This window comes from Oryzias latipes, chromosome 2 (genome assembly GCF_053564925.1).
Source record: "Oryzias latipes strain Hd-rR chromosome 2, Olatipes_Hd-rR_3.1".
NCBI lineage: Eukaryota > Metazoa > Chordata > Actinopteri > Beloniformes > Adrianichthyidae > Oryzias > Oryzias latipes.
In genome coordinates this window covers 45,729,380-45,753,768 of record NC_136238.1, presented here as the reverse complement: position 1 = coordinate 45,753,768, position 24,389 = coordinate 45,729,380, and the positions used below count along the sequence as shown (strand labels likewise).

Here is a 24,389-nt window from a genome sequence, read left to right as displayed (position 1 = left end):
CCTCCTTTTCAATGAGGTGGTCTGGAAACAGACGTTCCTCCTGCATGAAGACGAAGAGAGAGTCTTCATTCTCAGAGTACTCTCCAAGGAAATCGACCAAACTTTTGTAGTAGGTGTTTAGGTCAAGAATGTGTCCATCTCCTTCTGTTAGACGCCACAGTGGAGGGGTGACAAGTAGAGCCCTGCACAGGACTATTGTCTTCATCCCGCCTGCACCCGCAAAACTCTGAGGATTTATTCCCGCACAATAACAGAGATGCATTGATTTAGTGTCGTCTCCCGTCCTGCAGGAAAAATCCACGTATTTGTAATGATATTATTACAGAGATTCATGCCCCTCCAGCCTCATCTTTTCATGCATTCCTCTTTTGTGTAATGTGTAATTATTAAATCTATTTTCACTAATATGTTGTTCACTGAAGGTCACACGTTCCCAGATGTTCTTAGGGAAAGTGGGTTCTCCTCGGCTCAGGGAGGTTCTGATAGAGTGATGTTTGGCATTTCAGGTTCTGATGGTTTTGGAGGAGGTTCTGCCTTCGGTTTGGATTTACGGAGAGTTTTACGGTCAGCCTGCAGCTTTGCTCTGAAACGGTGAAAGAGAAGAAAACTCTTCTTCATGTTTGCTCTTTCCACCTTTTTTCATGTCTCTCCATTCAGCAGCAGCTCACTGACGCGTAGACTTGATGACTTTTGAGTGACAGCTCAGAGGGATTGGACTCTGCTTCTTGCTGTAAAATGTGACAGTCTTTAATGATCCTCCCGTGTGTGCGTGAGTCCGCACGCAGACACACAGCCTGAGGCGCTGAACCAGCTGGTAAAGACGCAGGTCAAAGTCATTTGAATTTATGGAGGAAAAAATAACATTGTAATGGTTCAACAGAGCTGAAAATCTATGAATCCATTTTTTCCTGACGGAAAAATACTTTTTTTAGCTTCTCCTCTAATGACCGTTTTTTGTGCTCTCGTATTTTAAGCGGGGGAAAAACTCTCAGCTCCAGAGGATATAAACAGGTGAACAGCTAGAGAGTCGTGGGAGGGGCTTTGGCTTCAAACTCTGTCAGAGATGGAAACACGGCGTCAGATTCAGACGCAGCTTTCACTGCAGGAGTTAAAGCAGAGACTTTCTCTGGGATGATTTAATGAACTCAAACATGGAAACATGATTACAGAGTAGAACTCTCCAAAATAATAAACCTGATCTCTCCACATTCTCCGTGTTCACCATGCATTGATACACACATGGCTCCATGTAATGATCAGACCATAACTTTAGCTGGTAGCTCCGCCCACACCCGACCGCGGTATCAGGCTTTAAAGAACACACTTTCTAAGAGGCGGGGCGGGGCGTTGCACACCCCCAACAACAGGTTTGATGACAGAGGCCATTAGGCGTCTCTGCCTGGTGCGTTCACTGAGCTTCAGTACATTAGACCTCTCTCAGCTGTTTATTTTCCTCCAAAATGCTTTTTAACTTGTCTGACAGTTCATGTCATCCCTCACATTGCTCCTTTTCTTCTGCTTCAAATTGGAAGCGTGCTATCATTGATTTTAATCTGCTAGACTCCGATGGTAACCTTTTTACAGCATTTTTTCTTCTTCTAGCTTTTCTGTGAGAGACTCATTTTCAGTTTCAAGATGCTTTTTTTCTGAACGTAACTCCTTGATATTTTCACTGTGTCGGTCTGCGTGTTTGGTTTTGTTGGGGGATTGTCTCTCCTTTTTCAGCTGCTTATTGAATCATCAAGGATCAAATATTCCCGGTTAGGTACAGTATCTAGAATTATTCCTTTCTGTTGACCGCTGGCCAAGAACATTTGGACGAATGTATGGTCTCAAATTCCATTCATCAAGATTGCTGTTTTTCCCAAAATCTTCTTTTTCACAAAGGAGTCTCTTCCACTTCCTGTCCAAGTTTTTCTCTGTAATATCTGGTGCATTTTCTGGGATTAAACATCTCATCCACCTGAGGGCATCTTTGTTTGAAGATGTCAACCCTTTCTTTTTCAGTTGGCTTAGTTGGAAAATGTTCCTATTGAAGATCTGCCTTGGAGCTCTGACAGTTTGCTCTGACTTGAGTGCTGCTAAGATTCCCTCTAATAGATCTACATGCAGCCCTGATGAAGCCATCTGAAAAAAGACTAACATTCCTTCAAAAATGGCTCAAATCAGGAAAAAAAAACTTTCAACAGTTTTCTTATATTTGCGATTTCTTCTTTAAATATTACCTTAAAATCTTTGAGAAGATGAAGCCACTACCACACCTGGCAGGGAGAAGTTTAAATAGTCTTGTTGATTCTTGAGTCCAGACAAAACATGCCACTCACAGAAAAGTGTCACTAAGATTAAAAGTAATAAGTTAGATCTGAAGTAACTGGGAATAATGGCATTGTGTTTTTGCATAAATAATTACTTTGTGGGTGTATTTTTGCTTTGATACATAACTTTTTAAAAACCATGGTGGAATCAGAACATGGGATTTTGTTACAAAATGTCATTACATTCTGCCTGTACTTCCACACGGTTAAATTAAATAGCACAAAAATTGTAAATAGCAAACATTTTTACCTACATTAACAGGTAACCCTTAATAAAAAAAAAGTGTTTTTCTAGATATTTTCTGACAACTCTCTTAAATCAGTGATCAGTTTAACTTTGCTCTTGTAATACAGTTTTACTGTACAAGTGAGAAAAATAACAATGTGCCTCTTTTAGCAAATGATTGCTCATTGTCGATTATTAACATAATTCTTTTAGATGTTTCTATAGAGAATTGAGTCTGTAAAATCGAATTCTGGGGGTTTTCTCAATGTTTAGGGTGGGCTTTGGGAGATTTTAATCACCTTGTAAGTTTCATGACGCTGGGAGATCGACCCAAAATCAGAAAAAAAGCTGCGGTTGGATCACAAAAATGTCCAGTAAATACACTTTACTTTTCTGAATGAAAGCTTAAGTAGACGCTATTCCAAAATGCACCGCGATGCATATATTAACTACATAAACTTTTCAATGCGGAAACCAAGTTTTTCAATGGCAGACTGAACATGCGCGAACGGTATTCACAGTGACACGCTTTGCGGTCCCTACTGTTATTCTCTTTTATGGTAAAAACCACAAGAAACAATTTTGCACACAACCTATAGTTTGGCAGACATTGTGTGCCAAAATCTACGATTTAATAATTCACGGTTTTTAGGAAAATTAATTTTTCTAGACTGATTTCCATTAAATTTCACACACATTCCGCTAATTTCAGTCTTCAAACACCTCAGGAGTTTTGTCGAACTTTGACCTCAGGAAGAAGCCGCCATCTTTGATTTTTAAAAACAGCACCTTTAGTATCAGATACTTACAAGAACTTGTCGTTGGGATTTTTATTGATTGTCTCGTAACTTTTTTGGGCATCAATGGCAAGCTACTGTTGTAAACTACTAAGTTGTAGATTTTGAACGTGTAGTGAGCTCGCTAAAGGGGCACACTCATATTACTCCTTTATTTTTCAAAGAGTTTTTCTGAGTCAGTTTATGATGCTGATAGCTATGCTAGCACTTGTAGCCATGTTAGCATAACTAGCATAGTCAGCATAGTTAGTATCTTAATCAATGAGGGCTTCTGAGTTAGTTGAGAAGGAGGAGTTAAATGTGCGTAGTGGCTGCTCAGGAAGCGGGGTTTGGTCAAAGGTGGGTGCTAAGAGTGGCGGTGGTGCCTAGACTCAGGCGGCGAGGACGACAATGGGGCATAGATGCAGGTAGTGAGGGCTGGTGGAGCATAGAGGTGGGCGGTGAGGGCAGGTAGCGCGGGCAATACAACGCCACTCACAACTTTAATTTGCAATTTCATATTCTTAAAAGGATTAAGAAAATTGATTTATTTCCATTCAGCAGGTTATGGACTGACAGCTCTTCTCGTAGGGGGGAGGTAGTTGGGGCCTTTTGTAAAGCTGGGATACAGAAAGAACTTTTTATTTAAACCACTTCATGACACCCTTACAAGGAAGTTTACGTTACAAACAATGGTCCTTCAGGGGCTCCTCCTCCAAATATCCTGAAAGAGACTATTACATTTGTATTGGCGTTTTTACAATACATTCCTCAAAACATAAAAAAGGCGTCTTCTTTTGTTTTTGCAGGCCTCCCCCAGCATTGGCTGACTGAAGAGGTCAGTCTCTGCAACCCACAAAGGAACTTCAGATTGGAACCGGCGGAACCAGTTTTGAGGGTTCAGTTGGAGCTAAAGATGGGAGCAGGAACCGTGTCTTCCCTTCAGTCTCTGAGAGAGTTGATCAGCGAGCGACTAGCTGCTGCTGCTGAAGAAATCTGCAGACTCTGTGAAGGAACCATCGTCCAGTACGAGGAGGAGCTCTGTCGTCAGCGCAGACTGCTGGATGTCATCTGGAAACCACAGCTGCAGCTCCACCACATAGGTATGTCACCTTCATCACAGAAACAGAGAAGACCTTTGAGCTTCATGCTTTTCTTTTTGGGGACCCGTCTGTCACTCAGTGGTGGTTCTACATTAACTTACTACCCGGGCGAGGAACCCCCTCTCTCCCCGCACATATAGAAATTTGATGACTTCCTTTTGTGTTTTTTTTATCTTTATTTTTCCATTTTACACAAAAAAAATCATAATTTTATAAACTACATGGGTGTCAAACTCCGTCACACAGGCGGCCTAAATCCAAAACACGCTTTGGGTTTTGGGCCGAACAAGAAACATTTACTGAAAACACTAAAACTAAACTTTTAAACTGAACTGAAAATGAATAAAAACAGAAAGGAATATCAATCCAGAAGAAATCAAGTTAAACCTTAAATAACATATAATATTTTGCTCTCCATAAAAATACATTGTCATAATTATACAAATATGAACATGCCGCATAACAAAGCCTGGAGATACAGGGGTTGACATAGCCCAGAAATTTGCACTGGCCCACAGGGCCAGTAGTTTTTGAAAAATAAAATCTTGAGGTCCGTACTGCTCGAAAAACAGGACCGGGCCAGCGGACAAACGGCTATGTCGAGCCCTGAGGTATGATCACTTTTAGCTCTTATAAAACATTAAAAACGTAACCATAGAACTCATCTCTGGGATTACTTCAAAAATATTTGGCATTTTCCTAATTTTGTGCAACACCAACAGTAAAAACTCAGCTCTTAGAGCTAATGGAAGAATTTCAAAGATTTCAGGTTAAAAACAAGCAAAGAGAAAACCGGGTCGACATTCTGGAGAAAAGACTGGACGATGTGGAACAACAAGTAAGGATGAATAATGTCATTCTCACTGGAGTACCCATCAAACCTGGAGCGAAGCTAAATGCAGCTGGAGCTAGCACTGCTAATGCTAATAGCGCTGACAGTCCCTCTTAAACTTAGAGCGGTGGAGAGACTCTGGAGCAGCAAATACATTCATTTCTCACATCTAAAGGGATTTCCCTGGATCTCAATACCATGGAGACCTGCCACCTGCTCCCCAGGAGAAAGGAGACGGATAAACCAGCGATCCTCATCAGGTTTGTGAATCAAAAACACAAGCTAGCTCTGATGAATCAACGTAAAAATCGGAAAGGATCAGCTGTTTATCTGAACGACCATCTGACCAGAAGGAATGCTGAAATCTCAAAACATGCACGGCTTCTCAGGAAGCAGAAGCAGATTGAGAACACTTGGGTTAAAGGCTGCAGGATTTACGTCAAACCACTCGGCCCACCTGACCGGTCCAAGGTTCTGGTTGTGAACACCATGAAGGACTTTGAGAAGTGTCTTATTTCGGTCGTCTGAAACAAAATGGAGTAATAAACCAAAGAGCCAAATAATTTCAAGAAATATGACGCCTGGATTCCTCATTTTCTCCAAAAATCTGAAGTGACCTGATTACTCAGCGGAGACTTCTGAACTGCAGACAAGTTGACCACAACTCGGCGCCGCTGATATCAGCTGAAGAAGGATATGGACCTGAATCTAATGTCTGCAGACATAACATGGAAGAGAACTATAAACTCTGTTGAAACCCAGAAGAACAGCTGTTATTCAGCAGAAGAAGAAATGCCAACCTTGGACAATCGACAGATTATGGACCCTTTTATTTTACTTCACAGCATTACTTTATCATTAAAATATGTAAAAAAATAAATGAATAAATAAATAAATAAAAATACAAAAAAAAAAAAAATAAATAATTAATCAATTAATGAAAATTGTTAAATTGATTGACTTTTATTGATATTACTTCATTTGATAATTTGATAAGTTGATTCATGATTTTTCCTAATGTAACATAATTTTGCACATATTTTTAACTTTTGATACTTGATGAAATTTTGCTATGAAAATTCCTGAAACAGTGTTATGTCTATTTTACTGATATAGTATTATTTTTTAATCAACGTTGTCAACATAACTCAATGGAAATCCAAAATACTTCCACAACAGCGACTTCCGTGAAAGACGAGGGGATTCGAGTTCTGTCGATGGGTCTCCATGCTATCTTTTGAGTGGCTGTTAAAGAAGGTTGACTTGCAGCACTTCTTTTTTTAAAAACTTTATTAACAATTAGACTCACAGCACTTCAACACATGTTTTTTTCCGCTTGGCAAGTAACCAGATGCAGCATGGGGGCGTGGCAGCATCGACAATTCCATTTTTTTATTCGAAGTTCGAGACTGTGACTTAATTTCGATCGATTTCGATTTAAAGTCGAAATCGTGACACCCCTAATACAGAATAATAGAAGAACTTTAAATGTGACCTGTGTAAATCATTTAACATTTAATTTAAATTAAATATTGACACTTTTAATGATATATTTGCTATTTATTTCAAATTTTAAAGAATTAATGTCACATTTATTTAATTATTTAATGGCGTCTATATGTATTATTTCAATGAGTCTCTTGTGGTCCTCCAGACTCCTTAGACATTTTCTCCAATGATCACAGAGTTTATTGATGTTTGATGAAACCCATAACTCTTGGAAACGTATAAAAGGCTCCTTGTTGTGTTTGTGTTCCTGCAGGCCTCCCCCAGCATTGGATGACTGAAGAGGAAGATCTCTGCAACCAGCAGAGGAACTTCAGGGTGGAACAGGAGGAACCAGAACCTCCACAGATTAAAGAGGAACTGGAGGAACCAGAGCCTCCACAGATTAAAGAGGAACCAGGGGAACTCTGCATCAGTCAGGATGAAGATCAGCTTGATCTGAAGCAGGAGACTGATACCTTGATGGAGATTCCTACTTATGAGGAAGATGAGAAGAGTGAAGCAGATCTAAACAATCAGCAGAGCTTTAATGTAACTGATAGTCAGGATGAAGAAGGAAAACAACATGAAGAATCAACATCAACTACAGATGAAGAGACAGAATCAACATCAACTACAGATGAAGAGACAGACCCACAGAACAGAGATCAGAGGAAGAGGAGGGACAGAAGTCATGTCCAAAGTGTGGCCAGCTCTCACATGTCAGCAGGTCAGTGTGACTCTGATCTTCATCTCCACACTATCGGTATGTTCACTTCAACAACGGTTCTATCTTGAGCTTCAAGCTCTCCAAACATGCAGTTCATCAACAGCGTGTCCTGGAAGAGTCTCTTCTGTCCCTTCCAGTTGAAAAGACAGAAGACATTGTTGGTCAGTGCAGCCCACAACATTCTTCAAATCAGATGATCTTAGTTAGTCCCTCCAGCTAACGACAAACAGGAAACCTTAACAGATCAAAGAGAAAATTGTTAGCAGATAAAAAAGTCCAATCTGTTTTGTCGTCTGTGGTTCTAAGTTTGTAGTTCAGTTCTTTTCAGCAGATTTCTCTGTCAAACCCAAAATCCATCTAAACCTCTTTGATGTCTCCATGTCTCCAATTCCAGACATTCAGACAGATTCTATTTCCAAAACGACATTTCAAGCTAAAACCCAAAGACGGGGTCCTGCTCATGGATCTGCAGACAGAAAAGATTCAAATCCCTCCAAATCCCAAATGGTTGGTTTGTCAGCTACGCGCAAGAAAAGGAAAACGTGTCATTCATACTAACTAACAGAATGCAGTAACATTAAACTTTCATATTAAGGCGGGGGCCGCAAAATATCATCTTGGAGGTCGCAAATAGCCTGCGGGCCGCGAGTTTGAGACCCCTGCTGTACACTCTGGCCCTGGTACACCAGCCGCAGGTCGGAAGAACGAATCAATAGTTTGCTTGCTCAAAGCTCAGACGCACATATCAGGTTATGATGATATTTGTCTCCGTTTCCTTCCCACAGATGTTTACGCACGCTCGATTATCTCAAGGCCCCTTCATGCATTTTAGCCACCTACAGTGGCTTTCCCTATTCTTCTCACAAGGGCTGGGCGATATGGCCTAAAAATAAAATCTCAGATTTTATTTATTTTTTATTCGATTTCCGATGTCCCCCCCCCCCCCCCCCCTAATCAAATGCAAGACAAATGTAACCCCCATTTCTGGGATAAATAATAAATAAATAAACACACTCTTGGAATCAAAGTTAAGCATAAGATTTTTCTTCTTCTCACTCCCTTTTTGGACTTGTTTAAATAATTTTGTCTTGTTTTTGTCTAATTTTTTATTCTACACTTGTTTTCACTTGTCCACAATAAAAAGGTTACTTCCTTACTTGAGGTCCCAGCTGTGTTTTCAGTCCCACTTTGTAGTGTAGACTAAGAGGAGACAAACACTCACCTTGACAGTAGCACCATTTTAAGGATTAACAATACAGCTCATATCTGGGGTCTAAGGTTTTAATTAAATTAAGAAAGCCCGTCTTCTGCACAGAGATGATCACGAAGCAGCAGGAGTCATGGTAAACATTAATTCATTTAATCGATTTATCGCCCAGGCCTACTTCTCACACGCATTGGCCGCCTCACAGACAGGCATCACTCAATGAAACGCCAGTGTGTGCTCGCGTCTCATGAGTGTGTGTGTGTGTGTGTGTGTGTGTTAGCGTGTGCGCTCGCATCTCATTGATTATTTCACTGATCATTGACGTGCCCCTTCCACGTTTAATGTTTGAAATATACGGAGGGTGGGGGAGGCAAATTTACTGGTAGCACACTGAATGTAAAATTTAGTCGCACACTCTCAAATTTTGGTTGCAAATGCAACCATTTTGTCGCAGTCTGGAGCCCTGAAATACAAGAAGCAGACATCAAGTCTAGAGTCTCCTATTTAAAACATAAAATCAATAGGAACACTCTTTCCACGGCTAATGTTTTTAACACGTATTAGCCTAATGCTAACCCTTTTTTCAGGTCCTTGCAGCCAAGAAAAAAGCACTGGCCATACAGATTTAAAAAATCATGAGTGAGCAGGCCCTTAATAATAATCATAACAGTAATAAAAGCACATTTAGAAGATTGTCTCCTGCAGCTTCCCGTTGATTTTGCTGTTACAGGACAGCTACAGCCCCATGAACAATACTAACAGACATTAAGTGTTTTTTTTACTTTATTTGTGAGTCATATGATGCAGTTACATTTTTAAAATGAAAAAAACATTTATGTTAATCCACTTTAATTGTCAAATTAGATAAATCTAACCGAAATTCGCTACACATTTACTAAACAATTTTTTGAAAATGAAATGTTGAATACTATTTTCTTTATCATTTTAATTAAGTGACAGAATAAGCAGTGTTGAAGAAGAAAATAAAAAAGCGGTTTGGTGGATTGCTTTTTCTTTTTTAATTTCGAGTAAACAAATGCAGCTTCATTTTGAAAATGAAAAAGCATTTCTGGTTTTGTCTTTTATTTTTAATTATGCTACACAAAAGCTACCATAGATAATATTGTCCGAAACAGAATTCATCGTACTGCTTTTGTCAGGAGTCACATCATCAATAAATACAAGAGAACCAGGTCCAATAGCAGCCATACATGCCCACACCATGACATTACCACCACCATGCTTCACTGATGACATGGGATCATGAGCAGTTCCTTTACTTCTTATACTCTTCTCTTTCCATGACTCTGGTATAGGGCTGTGACGATAACCGCATCACCGCACTTTTTTTTTTTACATTTTCAGTATAGTGTGTGATTGGAACTATAATAAACACATTAAACACATTCATCTTTGCTGATAATTTACTTTTTCTGCTAGTCCTGTGTTCAGACTTTCCTTCTTTCTTCCAGACTGTCTTCTCCTCCTCTCCCACCGTGCCTGTCACTCTCTCTCGTCTGCACGCGCTCTCACTGCCTCTGCTGCACGTGGCTCCCTTTACACACAGAGGCGCGCGCTTTCAGAAGCACACATCCTCATTCTAAAGGCCCATACACACCGGGACGAATATTCGCCAGCGTTTTTCGCCACGTCTTTTGTGTTCACACCCAGACGATTTTCGCTGACGAGCCGAGCCAACATGCCATTTCATTCCCTGACATTAGATGGCGCTTAATGTAAAACAGAAATACTCCTGTACACAAGGTGGTCGCCTTTCACTCAGGAGAAGAGAGCCAGTATTTACGCGCTTGTCAGAATCATCCAAAGAAAACATGAATATTTCAAGCACCAGTAGCTCCAGCTCCGGTTCCAATGATGAAGAAATTATTGTTCTGTTGAATGATGAAAGACGCCAGAAAAGATGCATATTTTGGGTACATCCCATAGTTACGAGAAGAGAAGAACATGGTGAGTTTTATCGACTGGTACAAGAGCTGAAAATGTATCATGAGCGTTTTCGGGGATATTTTAGAATGTCCGTCATTATTTCTTTGCGTCAGTGTAGACGCTACTTGGCGTCTATCTTCTTTGCTGGTATGTGTGCTCAGAAAGGCAGTGTTGTGTTTGAGCGCCCCCAAGTTGTGTTTTACTGTAACTTCAGAAGCTCCAGACACGTGTGCAAAAGCGCCATTCTCATTGGTTGTATAGTTTTTGACGCAGCGCGTCAAACCAAAAAAACGAACCCGAGGCGTTTTTTTAAAAGTGACGCTTTGACGTGTGCCGTTTTTTCGCGTCGGTGTGCACACTCACATTGGTGCCCTTTGTTTAGTCAGGAGGCGTTAAACGTCTGCAACTATTATGTGCAGCGCAAAGTTAACATGTCTGTATAAACAAAGGCGGAGCCTCCTGCCCCGTGTTATTCATGGGTGTCAGGCTGGCTTCATGGCTACCGGAAAGGTGACAAAGTGTCTGCAGTCTGTTTATTACTGGGAAATATATAATATTCTGAGAAGATGTCTGTACCAAAGAGTACAGGTGACACTCGCGTGCAGCTACAGAGCAGAAGAATCAACACGCACCAATAACACACGTGTGCGCACCTTCCTACACAAGACGCTCTGTGCTCACACACAGTCAATCTACAACACCTATAGTTAGTAGTTAGTTCACAAGCTAGATGGGTTGTTTTTAGTTGTTACTGTTATTTGTTAATAAAGAATAATGCATTATAATTTTATTTATTTCCGATGCGGCCGCCGGGGGATTTGGTGTTTTTTTTATTTTATTTTTTATCTTGGTCTCATCTGTCCATAGGATGTTGTTTCAGAACTGTGAAGACTGTTTTAGATGTTGTTTGGCAAACTCTAGTCTGGCCTTCCTGTTTTTGAGGCTCACTAAGGTTTTACATCTTGTGGTAAACCCTCCATTTAGGGAGTTTTCTTCAACAGGGACAGAATTATTCCTTCATCCACCTCAGTTTTTTTCTGTAATCTCCCAGGTCGTTTGCCGTTGCTGAGCTCCCGGTGCATTTCTTCTTCTTAAGAATGTTGTAATTGTTATAAGGAGGGAATAACACACACCTGGCCATGGAACAGTTGAGACTTACTTACATTACTTTTGGTTTCTTAACAAGTGGGAGGCACATATGCATACTGTTGTAATTCACACACCGCTCACCTGATCTGGAAGTAAATACCCTCAAATTAAAGCTGACGGTCTAATTCATTGTGGTGGTTTATAGAACCATAAATGTTGGAATTGCTACTGTCCCAATATTTACAGACCTGACTGTATATCAGATTATTATTTTTGTTGGAATTAATTAATTATTTAGTGGAAACGAAAACCTTTTTTTTACTTGTCCTGTCCAACAGCTGGGCAAACAGATGAGAGCTGAGGGCCTCTTGTGTTGGACATATTTTGCTTTAACAACAGGGGTTATTAATCTTCTGAATAAACCCCTTTTGGAATTGAGGCCAAACTTTATTAATTTCAATCATGTTTGAAAATCTTTGGTGTTGAACCGGACGGAAAAGAAAAGAAGGGAAGAAAAAGGGAGGGATGTTAGAGAGGAGGGGGGATAGGAGGGTGATAATAGGAAGGGGGGGGTAGAACCATGAAGCAGCCTAAAGCAACAACTTTACTGGATGTTTATCATTACGGTAAGGCTCAAGTGTAAAACAAATCTCAAAGGGCGGGGCCTGTCCACACACACATTCAGATGTTATAAACACACCTGTTAACTGCAAAGATGTCCACATGTCAACATGTACACAAAACATGCACACAATACAGATATTATTCACACACGCATACTCATGCCTTTAAACCAACTAGTGTGAAATATTTCATTCATTCAATCATGCAAACTATTAGTGCAAAGGTGAGCTAACACCTGTGCTCAGGTGAGTCTTTATGTTCTTCTAAATGGATGGTGGAATGTGAAAAGGAGGGAGAGTGCCCAGCCATCCCCACCCCAAGACCCCCACCACAGCAGCAGCGGCAGCCAGAACCCCCTTTTTTTTTTAACCCATGGCAGATCACGGGCTCCGTAGTAATTCATTACGTTACTCCATTACTGACAAAAGTAACTAAATTAAAGTAACTTGTTACTATGTAATTCATTACCCCCAACACTGTTTATTGTTAGTAGTCAAACTACGAGGAGCTGTCCAAAAGTCTATGCTAAAAAGCATAGACTATATCATCACTGGACATTAGAGTCGCCCCCCCCCCCCCCCCCCCCCCCCCACTTCCTAATAGGAAGTAGCTGCTGTCGCCAAACTCCAATAGACCTCTATAGATAAATAGGCAGCTGTTACTCAGTCATTTTAAATAGACAGAATTACCATTCTTGCTGTGAAATTCTTTTCTTAATATCTTGTGGGTAATCTTAGTTTTTTTCATAACATTTTTTCTTTAGTGCCAGTTATTCAAGCTATAAACTGACCAATCAGGTGCCTCAGTAAAAGGTGTGGTGCCCGCTGGCCCCACCTCGAACGTTTGATTGACAGCTTCTTCCGAGCAGCTTTCAGTGATGGTGCGTGGACTTTGATCTAGCTTATCATGATTGGCAACTGGTTCTTCTAAAAACGTGACTCAGACCACCTGACTAATCACTGTTGTCTGGCTCAAAATGGTGATTAGATTTGTTGTTGTTATTGACAAAAAAGATTATATCAGAACATTACATTGTTGGCTTCAGTATCTTTTAGAGCTATTAAGCATTTTGGAACAATCATGAACCATATTTACAAAAAGTAATTAATTGACATACAGTTATCTTTGTTGTAGTAGGACTACAGGGTCATGATTAGTCAGTACAGAAAGTTTGGTGACAATAGCTTCAGTATCTTCAGAGCTATTGAGCATCTTTATTATGAGTCTTTTCTCTATTAAAATGTGATAAAATATAATAAATATTGACTTTTTTCACAAAGTATTGATTGTATCATGAATATGCTGACGATTCTTCATTACCATATAACTGTAGAAGTTCATTTGTTTTAGAGAGATGATTGATTTTTACTGAATGGTCTTTCCTCGGATATTGCACTTTGTTGACAACAGTCTCTTGGCAGCCGTCTCTCTGCTGTGTCTCCATTTACACCTCAAAGAGATCACTTCTCATTAAAAGTCAGGAAAAAAATATATTTTTTTCTTTTGAAATGTATTTGTAGTTCACTCAGTTGTAGTGTGCTGTGATTCACAGCAGCAGATTCAAGCCGTTGAAATCACTGATTTGAGGTTGGAACTATAATGAACACAAAATGGTAATTTGTCAGTTGTGACTTTTATTTGCCAAACTTTACAGCAGAAGATTTTCACACACAGATGCAGACCTTTGGTTTGCCACATTCTATTTTACAAGTTCTCACATTAAATCTTTAAACTCGTCCATTTTGACACATTTTTACTGTCTGCGCTGCCAGCAGCACCTCCAGGCTAACACGCACACATAAACACACCCACCAACACCACCACAGACAAGTTTCTGACCCCGATTGATGGGGCCCCAGACATCGGTCCTGGAGATGATTTCTAAATAAAATAAATACAATCACAGACATGTGAATGTAACTTTATTAGCAGCATATTCCTAACATAACACAGCTGGTGTTGGGCTGAAATAAGCCTCAGAGACTGTGTCAAACATTTACTATAGATGCCTGCATCTTTACTGTCAATAATGGCAATAATCTAAAACATTCCAATTGTTTTCAGACTTTTTTCCTTTTTGTAATTTCATATAAAAATAATTGGAGACAGAATCAGGTTAAAAGTACAATTTCTGTCAATCCCTCTGTCCCCTTTCTAATAAATCTATTTATTTCAGCATGATTTAATTTGAGTATACAGTTAAATGACATTAAAGACCTGTTTGTACCATTTATGAATTATTTATCTGCAAATTAATTTCCCTAAAAAACAAATAAAATATTATTTTCTTTCTATAACTGGTTCAGACTACAAGTTATTGACTGTAAAAGCTCTCCTCATATGGGGGAGGTGTAGGGGGCCTTTTTCAGCACAGTTTGATACTGTTGTGCTAAAGAAAACAAAAAACTTTTTTTTGATCAAAAGTTTTTTAATGTGCATATACTGAATGATACTGCAATCATTTGTATTGATAATTAAGAATAAATAAAGTCACCATAGTATTTAAAAGGACCTGTTCTTGTGTTTCTGCAGCTCTCCCCCAGTGTTGGATGACTGAAGAGGAAGATCTCTGCATCCAGCAGAGGAACTTCAGAGTGGAACAGGAGGAACCAGAACCTCCACAGATTCAAGAGGAACAGGAGGAACCAGAACCTCCACAGATTAAAGAGGAACAGGAGGAACCAGAACCTCCACAGATTAAAGAGGAACAGGAGGAACCAGAACCTCCACAGATTAAAGAGGAACCAGAACCTCCACAGATTAAAGAGGAACCAGAACCTCCACAGATTAAAGAGGAACAGGAGGAACCAGAACCTCCACAGATTAAAGAGGAACCAGGGGAACTCTGCATCAGTCAGGAGGAAGATCATCTCGATCTGAAGCAGGAGACTGATACCTTGATGGAGATTCCTACTTATGAGGAAGATGAGAACAGTGAAGCAGATCTAAACAATCAGCAGAGCTTTAATGTAACTGATAGTCAGGATGAAGAAGGAAACCAACATGAAAAATCAACATCAACTACAGATGAAGAGACAGAATCATCATCAACTACAGATGGAGAGACAGAATCAACATCAACTACAGATGAAGAGACAGACCAGAACAGAGATCAGAGGAAGAGGAGGGACAGAAGTCATGTCCAAAGTGTGGACAGCTCTCACATGTCAGCAGGTCAGTGTGACTCTGATGTTAGAAAAAATCCCAAGAAGACAAATCTGGGTAAGAAATACAAACAATCTCCAATCAGGTCTGGTAAAAACTCAAGAATAATTACTAACCCGTCTGACTACATGGAAACTGGGTCTGATGAAAGATGTTATATCTGTAAAGAATGTGGTAAAAGCTTTTGTAACATATCTCTGTTCAGAATTCACACAAGAATCCATGCAGAAGATAAGAGATTTTCTTGTAAGGAATGTGACAATAGTTTTAATTACATATCTCATCTCAAAGCACACATGAGAACTCACACAGGAGAAATGCCTTTTTCTTGTAAAGAATGTAAGAAAAGTTTTAGTCGTATATCTTTTCTCCAAACACACATGAGAACTCACACAGGAGAAAAACCTTTTTCTTGTAAAGAATGTAAGAAAAGTTTTAGTGATGTATGTAATCTCAAATCACACATGAGAACTCACACAGGAGAAAGGCCTTTTTCTTGTAAAGAATGTAAAAAAAGTTTCAGTCAAATATCTCATCTCCAAACACACATGAGTACTCACACAGGAGAAAAGCCTTTTTCGTGTAAAGAATGTAATAAAAGCTTTAGTCGCAGATCTAGTCTCAAAACACACATTAGAATTCATACAGGAGAAAAACCTTTTTCGTGTAAAGAATGTAAGAAAAGTTTTAGTCGTATATCTTTTCTCCAAACACACATGAGAACTCACACAGGAGAAAAACCTTTTTCTTGTAAAGAATGTAAAAAATGTTTTAGTCAAATATCTAATCTCAAAACACATATGAGAACTCACACAGGAGAAAAGCCTTTTTCTTGTAAAGAATGTAAAAAAAGTTTTAGTTGTTCATCTGCTCTAAAAAAACACATGAGAACTTGTAAGACTTTTTCTTGACAATGTAAGGATTTAGTGTAAACTCTAAATTCTAAACTTTTCTGATAAGAGGTCGATCTCTCAACCTCTGTACCATAATCGGAATCAGCAGAATACTTTATTTTACAGGGGGAAAGTTCTGCATCTCAGAAAAATTAAATATTTAAAAATAAGTTTTTAATGCTTAAAACTTCTGGGGAGAAACCCCAATGTTCTAATGAACTCCATAGCAACCTGAGCTTTCATTTCATGTACACAGAGCCACAGGCTGATGGCCTCCATACCATATTGATGCAGTAACTTCATTAGAGGGAGGCACAAGTGAGAATTGATCTGTAGAAATGAAATTGTCTACATTTAAAAAAAAAAAACTTTGGTTGTTTTGATGTATGATTTGCTACAGTAGGTCCTTTGTCCCAAAAGCAGTTAGACTATAGAATGACACAGTTTAGGACTGTTGAAACTGCTGTTGTATTTACTTATTTAGTTATGACGTGTACTTTTACTTCCACTTTTTATTGCTGTTTTAATTTTTACTGACTATTTGGTTTTCTAACTGCTATATTTCTTGTTTGGCTGCTGTAACAACTGAACTTCCCTCCAGGGATCAATAAAGTCTTGTCTTGTCTTATCCTGACTTTCTTGGACAGCTTTTTTAGGTTTTCATCTTCTCTAAGCCACAAATATCTACAGCAAAGAAATAAATGATCAATACATTTTAATCTATGTGCAATGATACGAGACAATGAGTTTCACTGCTGACAAAATGTGCAAAAATTGTTCACAAAATGAATTATTTTAGATAATAGGAATGAGTTGTTTTGAATCATTAGAGCTAACATCTAGTAGAGTTAACATTTATTGAAGATGGGTATTGTTAATATTTGATCTATTAACTCCTCTTAATCTGCTGCTTTTCACTCTGGTACCTTATTAGTATTCTTTTTTCTGGTGCAAGTTTACACTAAAATAAAATGATCAATAAATACTGTTAAGATTTTTCTATCCTGGCTTTTTGTCTTCTATTTTCTTTATTTTTGCCTCTGAACATTGATTTGGAGGATTGTTCCAGGTAGGATCAACTCCACAGCTGCAGGGGGCAGTATAAGGAAAATGTGAATCCTAATCTATCAGGTAGATAGATGGGAAGAGGTATTTAACTAGGTGACGGTGTGCAGGTGGGGGTTTTGTCTGGCAGTCATGGTGAGCTGAACAACAAACATTTCAATGCTTGGATGACTTCAGCGACCCCATTGGTATGTTTATTTCAATTTCATTTATATTCTGATATTTGTGGGAACAATTTTCAATAGGGATGGGAATAGAAGCCTCATAGGGGTTCATGTAATTTTGCCAGAAAAATGAACTACCCATTCAGGGCTTTGAAACCACACAGAACAGCGGCATCTGGTGGTGGACTAGATGTATATCGACATGCTTCAACTAAGCTCCTTGGAACACTTCAATGTGGAAATGATGATGAAAAAACGTAAAACAGAAAAATTTTGTTAATGATGACTGAAGAAAAAGATGTATGCATTCTGTTTCTAATCTTTTACTACATTTAACAAATTAATGTTTAATTATACATTCTGTTAGAATAAATGTATACATAAGTTATCCTATATTTACTCTGAACTTTTTTAACTGTAAAAAGTGTATACTTGTCTGCGAGAAACAGCCCTGAGAAAGCGGGAAGAATTTTTTCTCTGCATTGAACTGGGAATTCACCTTTGACCTTTTGATCCTTGCCCTGAAGCCACAGGAGCTGACTGATGACCCTTGATCTGCAAAAAAGACCCTAATCCCCTGGGGGGAGTAGCAATCTCCTGGGAACGGATGTCTCTCTGTTTTATGACCATTGGGGGTTGTGTGTGTGTGTATGTGTATGTGTGTATGTTTACAACCACCTCCTTGTATGCTGTATGTTAGGTAACGCCCTGATTTTAAATAAAAGTGAGGAGGCAGACTCTTGAAAACTCAGAGCACACGTGGAATGGCTTGAGTATGTTCCTGTCTGCTCTCCTCGAGAAAAGAGATAAGTGAGTATGTGTCCTTTCTTCAAGCTCAAAAATAGTTACTAAGTGTTGGCTTAGTTGTAGACCTAACACATTCTCATATTGCTATCTGGACTTTTCACCCCGCTAATACAGAAGTGTTAGAGCAGAAGGCATATATATGCAGGCTGTGCTGTGCAGAGAGACGGGAAGCCACAGCGCAGCATGTTCAGAACAGGAAGTAGGGCCCCTCGTCTGCAGACAGAACTCAGATGTACATCATGCAGGTGTGAGGACATTTCCAGAAGCAAAGCAGAAGCAAGCAAGAGGCCACGGTGTCTGACACCCACACACTCAACAAGTGTGAAATGCTACAGACTCGAACTGGTTGGAACCAGCCGGAGGGAGTCACAAAAAGGTCACTGGGTCTTCTCTAAAAACAGGAAGCCCACTGTTGGAGGCATATGCGGGCGACGCAACAGTTTACCCTATAAGGAATTGGACAGCCACCAGCAAAGGGGTTACGTCTGCCCACAGGAGGAGGAACTCAGAGCCGCTATAAAGACTTCTCCGTAGGAAGTCCCCGGTGCTTTTTCTCTTCTCTGCGGGGGCCCTGTTCTCACCTGTACTTCTGTGTTTTTCTCCTGCTACTGTCTTAGAACTATTGTATCAGGGAATAAACTTCTAATCTTTACCGGTTCGACTTATGGTCATTTTCTCCTCGACTACTTGAACACGTAAAGGAAAAAGCTGCAAAACGGAAAGATCTTTTTCCTTCATTATTTAAAAAAAAAGCAAAACAACACAACATGTGACGCTTTCTGTGAGAAGTGCTTGACACAGCAAAATACATATCACATGAAGAAAAAAATACACGCAAAAAGAACATGTATAGTGCCAGACTCCAACCTAGAACCTCTGGATGTATATGCCACTGACTATTCCACTGAGCTATCTCCATTCACATAAAAACAGCTTGACATCAGAGATTCATTCCAGTGTTTTTTTTCTTTTTGATACACAACGTTCATGATGTGTTTTATTAGGAAAAACCGAGTTGAAATGATCCTGAGCCACAGAAAGTTTTTAATAGGAAACATGTTAAAGTGCAATGAACTGACGCTGATTCTAAAACAAGCGAAACAATAGAACTGGTCAGGAAACGCTCAGGATTCATTTCGCATTTCTATTGAATAGCGCGCCCAACTGTTCAAACACAAGTGACATCTGAACCGTGGTTCGACCAAACGAAGCATTTGGCGCGTCATACATCATCAACCACGTGATCTGGGCTAGTTGACACACACCCCGAAACATTGTGCTGAAACACTCTGTTTCATGAAGGTGAAGCGCCGTGTCAAACGGGCCATCCCTAATTTTCAACAAGTGAAATAGTTAAACCACACAATATTTGCAAAAGTTTAAAGTAACAGTACCGGGGATCACATCACATCTGAGCCAGGGGGTGTCCGTGTCCCTGTGGTGTGGGTTCTGATCCTTGCCCCTGAGTGCCGGCCCTCGCCAAGTTTCCAACTGTGGGCGAGCCTGGTCGGACCATGTTTACAACACTTCCTGTGGACCCTCTCTTCTCCTGTGTGCCCTCCTCCTGGGTGGGGGCGGCTGGCCTCTGCCTCACTCCTTCCTGGACCAACCGTGGGCCGGGTGGGTGGCTGCATGGAGCGCGGACCGGGTCTCCCGTGGGGGGTTTTGGCTTATACCAGGGGTTGGGGCGGGGAAATGCCCAGAACTCCTGGGTGGTGATGAGGTGCGCGTCTGGGGTTGTTGGCACTCTTCTGGGGCGGGGCCCTGCATTGGGCCCTCCCGGAACGGCGGGGGGCTGCTCTCTGTCCAGGGAGTCAGTGCAGCTGGATTAATAACGGAGTGACGTGTGAAAACTTAGATGATTTAGTTAAAAGCCTTGCAGCAGCGTTCTGGAAAACCTGGAGCCATTCTAGTGATTTTTTTTTCTTAAACATGTGAAGACGGAGTTGCAATAGTCAAGACGAAATGTAATAAAAAGGTGGATGAGCATCTCCAACTCTGAAAGCAACACAATTGGACTCAGTTTTGTAATGTTTTTAAGATGAGAAAAAGAAGAACGTACAAGTGACCCGACAGGGGAGTCAAGGGATAAAACACACAAAAAACCTCCTGTGGTTTAAAAGTCTGTCCAGGAGGACATAACGGTCAACAGTGTCAAAGGCTGTGGTCAAGTCCAGTAGCAGTAGCACAGAGCATTTTCCTGCATCACTCTGCATCAGGATGTCATTAGAGACTCTGAGAAGGGCTGTTTCAGTGGAGAGAGCTCTAGAAACAAACTGCTCAAAAATGCCATGACTGTCCAGAGCAGTTGTCAGTTGGTAAACAACAATCTTTTCTGAAATTTTGGACATGAATGGGAGATTAGAAATAGGTCTGTAACTGCTCAAGAGGGAGGAGTCAAGTCTGGGCTTTTTAAGGAGAGAAAGGACGACAGCATTCTTAAAGTGCTCAGGGACTTGACCTGACAGCAAGGACGAGTTAATTATTGACAGGACACAGGGACCGATGGACTGGAAGACATCTTTGAGTAGAGATGTTGACAGCACATCAAGAGAGCAAGAGGATGACTTCATTGTATCAACTACTCTGACTAGCTCATGGAGAGAAACAGGTGAGAATGTGTCTAAAATCACAGGCCGAGGTGATCATCCTTGGAGAATTTCAAAATAAAAGACTTACAAACACCACAATCACTGCTGGATGAGAAATACATTTACTCTTTATTTTGAAGTGGTTCCTTGAGCCGTGAGTTTTGCCAGCAGCAGGAATCCCTGAGAGTTAGGAGACAGTTTGTGGAGAGAGTTTGGAGATTTAGGAGAAACCAACGTTTGAAATGAAACCAAAGTGTCCTAAAGCAAACTCACTGAGCACATCTCAATGTTCCACAAACAGTCATTTTCCACAGTGGACCGTCACCACACACTTTACAAGACAGTTTCTCACAACTTTATGACAACAAATCCTGAAATTGTTCCATTCAAGGAAACATTGACTAATATTTGGATTGATGCTGTTTTCCATCTGTGTTTTCAAACCTGCATCAAGAATTAGCTCATGTTTATTGAAGATGGTCAGGAGAACTTCTTTGAAGAGGAGGACTTCTCCAAACAACCACAACCTTAGAGGAAGTTTTCTGAGCATTCAGAGAATGCTTTTACAATGACTCATCATTTTCCACCAGAAGCTAAGGAGTTTTTCCAAATGCATGCTGGGTATTCTTAGTTCTAGCTTGGAAAGCACTTTGTGGGATTTCCCTGGAAAACCTGCTTTATCAATCATTTTGGTCTCTTTTTCTTCTTCTAAGTTCCAGCTTGGTGAGTGTGCAGGTCGCCATGGCAACCAGTGTCCAGGTCAAAGGGAGGACCACGGCCATCCAGTCTCCAGGCTTTTGGATTGATTTGGATTTGATAAACATTTGTTTCCCACATTTTAATAGTAGAATTCAACACGGGACATATAGTGGATTGGAAGAATAGGAACAAAAACAGCAACAACCAAATAATCCTCCTCCCCTTAAAACATGCATTTGACTCTGAACAAGTCTAAACCAAATCCAAGCAAAGACCAGCGCTGGGGCTCCTGCTAGTTTCTTTTAGAAGAGCCTGCCTCTTCCAAACATAGAATGTTCAACAACTAGAGCTAAAAATGTCTGTTGGTAGATTTCTGGATGTTGGCCGTATCCCAGCGAGCAAGGCCAAGTCAGCCCCAGATGGTTTCAAAGTGGACAGAAAAGGTTTTTAGGAGTTTCTAGAATGTTCAACAACTAGAGCTAAATGAAACTAGTGCATGAAATGACAAAGAACTTCCTGTTTAAAGGAATCTCATGATGGCTTCCACCTGTCTCTTTGCTTTTCCTTTCTTTTTTGGGTTTCTCCTCTTTGGGAGGTTACACTTTTTGAGCTTTTCCAGTCTGGTTCTACTGGTTTTATTGGAGTTTCTACTGTTTTTATTGTTACTCCTCGTGACCCAAAGGTCTCTGCTCGTCCCTGCTGTGCAGCTCTGTTCTTCCCCTCTGTCATGTGTTCATCCGTCCACATGAGGGTGCCGTCTAGGTCAGTGGTCTCCAACCTTTTTGTCACCGCGGACCGGTACAACGCAAGGCACGTTTACCGCAGACCGGGGGTGGTATTTTCTCTTTAGTAATAACAATAATAATATATAATTCATTATAATAATAATGAATTGACAAAGCCTCTTGGATAAGAGGCGAAACGTCTTCTAACTTTAAAAACCAAGTCCAGATGACATCCCCTAAACCTACTACAATGGAACCAACCTGGATGAATGAGAGTCTTCATAGACAATAATAATGAACGTAAATCCACTGTGTAATCATGTGCAACTTTATTACTTTATCAGCGGTGTCCTCGTAACGTCACACCAACAACAGAACATCCCATGAGCAACATCGTTTCTACCATCACCGCATATTACGCACAGTGGGTTTGGTTCGTGGGAATTGCCCGTGGCGGTAAATCCATATTTTAAATAGGTTTCTTGATACTGCCTGTTAAAGGCAGATTTCCCTTTTTCAGCGGGTGCAGGTTCCTCTTCTGTCCTTTCATTGGACCGTTTCCTCTTGTCAAAGCAACTTTCTAAAGAAGTTTGTTTTTTGCTCATTTTGTTTGTTTGGGTTTAATTTTATCGAGGTGTATCACGTGATGTTTGGTGTAGCAACTTTGATGTGCGTTAAGTGTGACGGATACAACAGAGAGAATCCGGTCACTTTTCAAAATAAAACGTTTTTTTAAAAAAAAAAAACCCAATAAAATAGAAATTATTTTTTCTTTCTGTGCGTCCCGGTGCCAAAATTTCCCGCGGCCCAGTACCGGTCCACGGCCCGGTGGTTGGGGACCACTGGTCTAGGTCATGCCTGGTGAGCTGGAAGCCAAGAAAAGGAGTGAAAAATGGAGAAAATGAAAGACCTGAAGAAAGCTGCAGTTCAGCCTTCAGGAAGAAAAGTTTAGACCAATAATTACAGAAATAAAAGATAAAAAATGTTTTTATAAATCTGAAAGTCACCAAAGTGTTTAACAAACTTTTTTATAAAGTGAAAAGGTCAAATGTTTGTGTGTTGGAAGTCCCAACCTGACAGATGAGCAGAATAATAAGGCAGGCAAAGCCGTAACACTGCCCCCTGGTGGACAGGAACTCAGCAGTGCAGCTTCAGGATGGAGTGGCTTCCAACAGATCAGATCAACGTTCTGCTCTCTGCTAAAGAGGCAGAACGTCTCCTTCTAAGAAGAATCCAGAGTTCCTGATCACAAACATCAACTGAAGCCCAAATCAGAGCTGATCAGACTGCATGGAGCCCAAGCTCCAGAAAAGAGGAGAGAAGAAGAAGAAGAAGTCGTCCACATGAAGCTTCACCTTAGAGGAACAGAGGAGCTGCTGAACTAAAGTACTCGAGTACTGAGGAAGACTTTCAAGCTCTGATGGATTCTGTAGAACATTTGGAACTAGAATGTAGAAAGTGCTTCAGTTCCATCAGCTGTCAGTCTGCAGCAGCTTCATCTGCTGCCTCCATCCTCTCTCTGTGAGTCTCTGCAGAGTTTTTCTGCAGCTGCTGGTTTTTCTGCAGCAGCAGCAGCATCAGAGCCAGAGAGCCAAAGAAAGTGGAAAGTCTGAGAAGGAAGCAGCTCTGAAGCTCTGCAGCTGACGGTGCAGCTTCAGGACTCATGAGGAGGAGCACATGCACGGCTCTGATGCTGCTGAACGTCTGACTGAGATGATCCACATTCAGAAGAGAGTTTCAGAGTGAAAGACGTGTGGAAGAAGAGAATCCTGAAGGTTTCTGTGCAGACATGAACTCAGTCAGAGAGCGTCTGAATGTTGGAGGATCCAGAAGAAACCAGGAGCTCATGAAGGTGGTTCTGTTGGAGCAGAGAGCAGAACTCTGATCCCAGTTTCAGGAACAATGCAGGCTCATGTTCTGGACTGAAGAGTTCTCCTGAAATGTTC

General features: G+C 40.5%; 1 long non-coding RNA gene across 5 annotated transcripts in view; it reads left to right on the top strand.

Annotated features, from left to right (window-relative positions):
* Positions 1-19,080, top strand: part of LOC144989467 (uncharacterized) — a 188,950-nt gene extending 169,870 nt beyond the window's left edge. For 2 of the 5 annotated variants that reach the window (XR_013653680.1, XR_013653675.1), the window contains 3 exons: positions 4,127-4,420; positions 7,015-7,467; positions 14,867-18,431. This is a non-coding gene — a long non-coding RNA (uncharacterized LOC144989467). Of the gene's footprint in view, positions 1-4,126; positions 4,421-7,014; positions 7,468-14,866; positions 18,436-18,542 lie in introns of those variants that run through there. The other 3 variants (XR_013653677.1, XR_013653678.1, XR_013653679.1) reach the window with 3 other exon arrangements.
* Positions 19,081-24,389: the final 5,309 nt, after the last annotated feature.